At 38.4% G+C, this 8,854-nt stretch overlaps 1 protein-coding gene across 8 annotated transcripts in view; it reads right to left on the reverse strand.

The window, feature by feature from the left end:
- Positions 1-8,854, reverse strand: part of LOC126740372 (dystrophin) — a 208,279-nt gene that overhangs the window by 140,439 nt on the left and 58,986 nt on the right. The gene's annotated exons all lie outside the window — the stretch shown is intronic.

Consider the following 8,854-nt stretch of genomic DNA (forward strand, 5'->3'; position numbering starts at 1 on the left):
CTTTTTTATAATAGTCAAAAACCTATGTTTAATGATAGTTTAATACATTTAAAAGAAATTTTAGAAATTTATTTTTGGGAGAATCAATAGGATGAGGTATCTTGTTTATGGTTTATTGGGGGACTAGTATGGAGGTTGGTTGTTGTTACTTATAGTGAACTATAATGTATAATTATAGTTGCAATTATTATTTATTTAATTGATTAATTTATTTTTAATAAAGGTTAAGAGTTTAAGGGTAGCTTGTAGCTAATCTTCGCCTTTATAAGCAGATAGGAATTATTGTATCATTTACTGAATAAATACATTTTATTATTATTATTATATCCCTACAACACTTACTTTTCAAACCCTCTATTGCCCTAAACCTCATTAAAAGTGATTTCACGTAAAGAGAAAACAAGTTTAGGCTTCACAGGAATGGTAGTATCATCAGCAAAGAACGTGAAATGCAGATTTGTGTATACCACCGGTGGTAAATTATTTATGTAAATCAGAAAAAGTAAGGAACAAAAAACTGAACTTTCGAAGCACTCTCTGGCTGCTTCTCCCTGTAAGATAGGTGCGAATTAAAGTTAGAGTGGGTTATAACAAGTTTGTAGCCCTCCAATTCACAGAGAGCACAGAAATCAGTGGGACCATAGTGTTTTTCTTCTAAAAAAGTCCAAAATTTCATCAGGCGTACTTCGACCTCTGCGGAAGTCAATAAACTACCCAGAAAAAAATAAAGTATTTCTCTAAAAAAGAGATAGACTAGAGACACATCTTTGCATTTAACCATTACCCTTCTTATAGATATAAAGTACTTTCAACAAAACATCCAAGTTTTAACTATTCTAAATAACTCAGTACTAAAATCAAAGGGTTCGTTGCTCTTCTTATTACTAAGATGTGCTAAGATTTCACTAAAACCTACTGGATCTAGTGACAGACTTAGATTCTGGAAATGTGGCATATATAGCCTGATTCTGTAGCTTAACAGTTTCATTAATAAAAAACTGTAAAATGCACACCCTATCTGGTGATCGTGATCGCCTGTAATGATTTGTACTTGTTTCTAATTTTGAATTATATTACCGTTTACTCTTTGCTTTACAAGGTTTATTCGCTTTTCATATTTCTTTAGGTTTGCTAATTACTCAGTAGGGTGTTGATTATACAGGAAATAAGTCTAAGTAGGCCATTAAAAAAATATATATATATATCATTTATTGATAGAGTAATAGTAGAAAAATACGTTTACTACAGTACTTAAAGAAAAGTTTGCCGCATTGGGTGATATTTTTCTAATTGTTTTTCATGTAGGATAATTTAATAAATTTTTTACTCATTGGCAGGCTCTTAAGTTTTGCAAAAAATGGAATACAAGAATAGTGGATTTATCTAAAAATAAAGATTGCCAAATTAATTTTCCAAATTTTAGCATTAAAGTAAATTTTTAAACCATAAATTAATTTCATTTCGGTTCTTTTGCTACTACAGTCCAGTAATATAATAAACAGTAAAGTAATATAAAGATTTTATACATAATTTTGGTCGGTATTGATAGGTTTGAAATAATAACTTCATAGAATTCTAAATGGAAAAAAATGAAAAGTCTCTTAAAAATAAAGGAACAATAATTTCTGAAAACTATTGCTATTTGCCGATACCTTGCCTAAGTCAAACTTCCTTAAAGTTTACAAAGTTTCTCTCTAAGTTTTTTCTAAAATTAGTGGAACTATTGGACTCAAAATTCCCAACTTTCTTTTTATAACAATTACTCTATAGGAACAAATCTGCTGCTGTTTCGTAATTTAGCAACTCGGACTGCTTGCACAATTCAAACAAATACCACGACTTCCAAGTATTCTCAAAATCCAATTCTAGACACAAGAAATCCTATGATTTTAATAAATATAAAAGAGTGCTGACAACCAAAATCTTTATGATCAATGTTGACCACGGATGTTTGTTCTGTAAACTAAGTTCATACCCCTAATAAAATGTGACAAGTTTGCTAAGGCAGAAGTTTCAGCAAGATATTCTTTTGTGAAAAACACCACATGTTTTAATTGTTTCTCCAAGACACAATGTCCCTGGACGTCCTGTAAACCAAACTATATATATTTTGTTCCAAGAAACACCCTACTTTGCTGCACTTTTAACCCTTCATTAATATTCCCAATGTGACTCAACATAGAGAAGCCTCTGCCAAAAATGCAATTTCCCCTGTTGTTCCTTGTTTGCTGAAATATCAGTATACCATATTAACCAAGATTTAAAAGAGACATTTTTGATTGTGCTAGTGTAACTACAATTTTGTGACTTTATCTTATGTAAACCGACTTGATTATACCCAGCCGTATTCCTTCCTGTTGAAGAGATAAATAATATGTAATAATAAAAAATCAATTTTTGGTGAAAAAATTCGATACGGGGGGTATACCCGAAAAATGAAAAAACCCAAACTTTGAAGGTCGATATCTCGGCCTCTATGGGAGCTATCGGGAAAATTCCAACGATTTTTTCTTAGTTTCGTCGTTCTGAATGCAACGAGACCTTCCGCAAGGTCGTAGCTTTTACGATAGCCGAGATATGGCATTTTTGATGCCCATTTTTGGCCTCAAAAACGGACGTCGAAAACGACTTTTTCAGGATTTTCAAAGTGCTCTCATTCCCTTAGTTCTGCTCGGATCCTGTTATAACCCGGTGTTTTCGTAATCTAGGTGACCCAAATAAGACGCTGGTATACTTAGTGTGATTTCGAAAAAAATCAATTTTTGGTGAGAAAATTCGATACGGGGGGGTATACCCGAAAAATGAAAAAACCCAAACTTTGAAGGTCGATATCTCGGCTTCTATGGGAGCTATCGGGAAAATTCCAACGGTTTTGTCTTAGTTTCATCGTTCTGAATCCAACGAGACCTTCCGCAAGGTCGTAGCTTTTACGATAGCCGAGTTATGGCATTTTTGATGCCCATTTTTGGCCTCAAAAATGGACGTCGAAAACGACTTTTTCAGGATTTTCAAAGTGCTCTCATTCCCTTAGTTCTGCTCGGATCCTGTTATAACCCGGTGTTTTCGTAATCTAGGTGACCCAAATAAGACGCTGGTATACTTAGTGTAATTTCGAAAAAAATCAATTTTTGGTGAAAAAATTCGATACGGGGGGGTATACCCGAAAAATGAAAAAACCCAAACTTTGAAGGTCGATATCTCGGCTTCTATGGGAGCTATCGGGAAAATTCCAACGGTTTTGTCTTAGTTTCATCGTTCTGAATCCAACGAGACCTTCGGCAAGGTCGTAGCTTTTACGATAGCCGAGATATGGCATTTTTGATACCCATTTTTGGCCTCAAAAACGGACGTCGAAAACGACTTTTTCAGGATTTTCAAAGTGCTCTCATTCCCTTAGTTCTGCTCGGATCCTGTTATAACCCGGTGTTTTCGTAATCTAGGTGACCCAAGTAAGACGCTGGTATACTTAGTTTGATTTCGAAAAAAATCAATTTTTGGTGAAAAAATTCGATACGGGGGGGTATACCCGAAAAATGAAAAAACCCAAACTTTGAAGGTCGGTATCTCGGCTTCTATGGGAGCTATCGGAAAAATTTCAACGGTTTTTTCTTAGTTTCGTCGTTCTGAATGCAACGAGACCTTCCGCAAGGTCGTAGCTTTTACGATAGCCGAGATATGGCATTTTTGATGCCCATTTTTGGCCTCAAAAACGGACGTCGAAAACGACTTTTTCAGGATTTTCAAAGTGCTCTCATTCCCTTAGTTCTGCTCGGATCCTGTTATAACCCGGTGTTTTCGTAATCTAGGTGACCCAAGTAAGACGCTGGTATACTTAGTGTGATTTCGAAAAAAATCAATTTTTGGTGAAAAAATTCGATACGGGGGGGTATACCCGAAAAATGAAAAAACCCAAACTTTGAAGGTCGGTATCTCGGCTTCTATGGGAGCTATCGGAAAAATTTCAACGGTTTTTTCTTAGTTTCGTCGTTCTGAATGCAACGAGACCTTCCGCAAGGTCGTAGCTTTTACGATAGCCGAGATATGGCATTTTTGATGCCCATTTTTGGCCTCAAAAACGGACGTCGAAAACGACTTTTTCAGGATTTTCAAAGTGCTCTCATTCCCTTAGTTCTGCTCGGATCCTGTTATAACCCGGTGTTTTCGTAATCTAGGTGACCCAAATAAGACGCTGGTATACTTAGTGTAATTTCGAAAAAAATCAATTTTTGGTGAAAAAATTCGATACGGGGGGGTATACCCGAAAAATGAAAAAACCCAAACTTTGAAGGTCGATATCTCGGCTTCTATGGGAGCTATCGGGAAAATTCCAACGGTTTTGTCTTAGTTTCATCGTTCTGAATCCAACGAGACCTTCGGCAAGGTCGTAGCTTTTACGATAGCCGAGATATGGCATTTTTGATGCCCATTTTTGGCCTCAAAAACGGACGTCGAAAACGACTTTTTCAGGATTTTCAAAGTGCTCTCATTCCCTTAGTTCTGCTCGGATCCTGTTATAACCCGGTGTTTTCGTAATCTAGGTGACCCAAATAAGACGCTGGTATACTTAGTTTGATTTCGAAAAAAATCAATTTTTGGTGAAAAAATTCGATACGGGGGGGTATACCCGAAAAATGAAAAAACCCAAACTTTGAAGGTCGGTATCTCGGCTTCTATGGGAGCTATCGGGAAAATTCCAACGGTTTTTTCTTAGTTTCGTCGTTCTGAATGCAACGAGACCTTCCGCAAGGTCGTAGCTTTTACGATAGCCGAGATATGGCATTTTTGATGCCCATTTTTGGCCTCAAAAACGGACGTCGAAAACGACTTTTTCAGGATTTTCAAAGTGCTCTCATTCCCTTAGTTCTGCTCGGATCCTGTTATAACCCGGTGTTTTCGTAATCTAGGTGACCCAAGTAAGACGCTGGTATACTTAGTTTGATTTCGAAAAAAATCAATTTTTGGTGAAAAAATTCGATACGGGGGGGTATACCCGAAAAATGAAAAAACCCAAACTTTGAAGGTCGATATCTCGGCTTCTGTGGGAGCTATTGGGAAAATTCCAACGGGTTTTTCTTAGTTTCGTCGTTCTGAATGCAACGAGACCTTCCGCAAGGTCGTAGCTTTTACGATAGCCGAGATATGGCATTTTTGATGCCCATTTTTGGCCTCAAAAACGGACGTCGAAAACGACTTTTTCAGGATTTTCAAAGTGCTCTCATTCCCTTAGTTCTGCTCGGATCCTGTTATAACCCGGTGTTTTCGTAATCTAGGTGACCCAAGTAAGACGCTGGTATACTAAGTTTGATTTCGAAAAAAATCAATTTTTGGTGAAAAAATTCGATACGGGGGGGTATACCCGAAAAATGAAAAAACCCAAACTTTGAAGGTCGATATCTCGGCTTCTGTGGGAGCTATTGGGAAAATTCCAACGGGTTTTTCTTAGTTTCGTCGTTCTGAATGCAACGAGACCTTCCGCAAGGTCGTAGCTTTTACGATAGCCGAGATATGGCATTTTTGATGCCCATTTTTGGCCTCAAAAACGGACGTCGAAAACGACTTTTTCAGGATTTTCAAAGTGCTCTCATTCCCTTAGTTCTGCTCGGATCCTGTTATAACCCGGTGTTTTCGTAATCTAGGTGACCCAAGTAAGACGCTGGTATACTTAGTTTGATTTCGAAAAAAATCAATTTTTGGTGAAAAAATTCGATACGGGGGGGTATACCCGAAAAATGAAAAAACCCAAACTTTGAAGGTCGATATCTCGGCTTCTATGGGAGCTATCGGGAAAATTCCAACGGTTTTTTCTTAGTTTCGTCGTTCTGAATGCAACGAGACCTTCCGCAAGGTCGTAGCTTTTACGATAGCCGAGATATGGCATTTTTGATACCCATTTTTGGCCTCGAAAACGGCGTCGAAAACGACTTTTTCAGGATTTTCAAAGTGCTCTCATTCCCTTAGTTCTGCTCGGATCCTGTTATAACCCGGTGTTTTCGTAATCTAGGTGACCCAAGTAAGACGCTGGTATACTTAGTTTGATTTCGAAAAAAATCAATTTTTGGTGAAAAAATTCGATACGGGGGGGTATACCCGAAAAATGAAAAAACCCAAACTTTGAAGGTCGATATCTCGGCTTCTGTGGGAGCTATTGGGAAAATTCCAACGGGTTTTTCTTAGTTTCGTCGTTCTGAATGCAACGAGACCTTCCGCAAGGTCGTAGCTTTTACGATAGCCGAGATATGGCATTTTTGATGCCCATTTTTGGCCTCAAAAACGGACGTCGAAAACGACTTTTTCAGGATTTTCAAAGTGCTCTCATTTCCTTAGTTCTGCTCGGATCCTGTTATAACCCGGTGTTTTCGTAATCTAGGTGACCCAAGTAAGACGCTGGTATACTTAGTTAGATTTCGAAAAAAATCAATTTTTGGTGAAAAAATTCGATACGGGGGGGTATACCCGAAAAATGAAAAAACCCAAACTTTGAAGGTCGATATCTCGGCTTCTGTGGGAGCTATTGGGAAAATTCCAACGGGTTTTTCTTAGTTTCGTCGTTCTGAATGCAACGAGACCTTCCGCAAGGTCGTAGCTTTTACGATAGCCGAGATATGGCATTTTTGATACCCATTTTTGGCCTCGAAAACGGCGTCGAAAACGACTTTTTCAGGATTTTCAAAGTGCTCTCATTCCCTTAGTTCTGCTCAGATCCTGTTATAACCCGGTGTTTTCGTAATCTAGGTGACCCAAGTAAGACGCTGGTATACTTAGTTTGATTTCGAAAAAAATCAATTTTTGGTGAAAAAATTCGATACGGGGGGGTATACCCGAAAAATGAAAAAACCCAAACTTTGAAGGTCGATATCTCGGCTTCTATGGGAGCTATCGGAAAAATTCCAACGGTTTTTTCTTAGTTTCGTCGTTCTGAATGCAACGAGACCTTCCGCAAGGTCGTAGCTTTTACGATAGCCGAGATATGGCATTTTTGATGCCCATTTTTGGCCTCAAAAACGGACGTCGAAAACGACTTTTTCAGGATTTTCAAAGTGCTCTCATTCCCTTAGTTCTGCTCGGATTCTTTTATAATCCGGTGTTTTCGTAATCTAGGTGACCCAAGTAAGACGCTGGTATACTTAGTTTGATTTCGAAAAAAATCAATTTTTGGTGAAAAAATTCGATACGGGGGGTATACCCGAAAAATGAAAAAACCCAAACTTTGAAGGTCGATATCTCGGCTTCTGTGGGAGCTATTGGGAAAATTCCAACGGGTTTTTCTTAGTTTCGTCGTTCTGAATGCAACGAGACCTTCCGCAAGGTCGTAGCTTTTACGATAGCCGAGATATGGCATTTTTGATGCCCATTTTTGGCCTCAAAAACGGACGTCGAAAACGACTTTTTCAGTGATTTTCAAAGTGCTCTCATTCCCTTAGTTCTGCTCGGATCCTGTTATAACCCGGTGTTTTCGTAATCTAGGTGACCCAAGTAAGACGCTGGTATACTTAGTTTGATTTCGAAAAAAATCAATTTTTAGTGAAAAAATTTGATACGGGGGGGTATACCCGAAAAATGAAAAAACCCAAACTTTGAAGGTCGATATCTCGGCTTCTATGGGAGCTATCGGGAAAATTCCAACGGTTTTTTCTTAGTTTCGTCGTTCTGAATGCAACGAGACCTTCCGCAAGGTCGTAGCTTTTACGATAGCCGAGATATGGCATTTTTGATGCCCATTTTTGGCCTCAAAAACGGACGTCGAAAACGACTTTTTCAGGATTTTCAAAGTGCTCTCATTCCCTTAGTTCTGCTCGGATTCTTTTATAACCCGGTGTTTTCGTAATCTAGGTGACCCAAATAAGACGCTGGTATACTTAGTTTGATTTCGAAAAAAATCAATTTTTGGTGAAAAAATTTGATACGGGGGGGTATACCCGAAAAATGAAAAAACCCAAACTTTGAAGGTCGATATCTCGGCTTCTATGGGAGCTATCGGGAAAATTCCAACGGTTTTTTCTTAGTTTCGTCGTTCTGAATGCAACGAGACCTTCCGCAAGGTCGTAGCTTTTACGATAGCCGAGATATGGCATTTTTGATGCCCATTTTTGGCCTCAAAAACGGACGTCGAAAACGACTTTTTCAGGATTTTCAAAGTGCTCTCATTCCCTTAGTTCTGCTCGGATCCTGTTATAACCCGGTGTTTTCGTAATCTAGGTGACCCAAGTAAGACGCTGGTATACTTAGTTTGATTTCGAAAAAAATCAATTTTTGGTGAAAAAATTTGATACGGGGGGGTATACCCGAAAAATGAAAAAACCCAAACTTTGAAGGTCGATATCTCGGCTTCTTTGGGAGCTATCGGGAAAATTCCAACGGTTTTTTTTTAGTTTCGTCGTTCTGAATGCAACGAGACCTTCCGCAAGATCGTAGCTTTTACGATAGCCGAGATATGGCATTTTTGATGCCCATTATGGGCCTCAAAAACGGACGTCGAAAACGACTTTTTCAGGATTTTCAAAGTGCTCTCATTCCCTTAGTTCTGCTCGGATTCTTTTATAACCCGGTGTTTTCGTAATCTAGGTGACCCAAATAAGACGCTGGTATACTTAGTTTGATTTCGAAAAAAATCAATTTTTGGTGAAAAAATTCGATACGGGGGGGTATACCCGAAAAATGAAAAAACCCAAACTTTGAAGGTCGATATCTCGGATTCTATGGGAGCTAGAGGGAAAATTCCAACGGCTTTTTCTTAGTTTCGTCGTTCTGAATGCAACGAGACCTTCCGCAAGGTCGTAGCTTTTACGATAGCCGCGATATGGCATTTTTGATGCCCATTTTTGGCCTCAAAAACGGACGTCGAAAACGACTTTTT

Source organism: Anthonomus grandis, chromosome 9 (assembly GCF_022605725.1).
Source record: "Anthonomus grandis grandis chromosome 9, icAntGran1.3, whole genome shotgun sequence".
Taxonomy (NCBI): domain Eukaryota; kingdom Metazoa; phylum Arthropoda; class Insecta; order Coleoptera; family Curculionidae; genus Anthonomus; species Anthonomus grandis.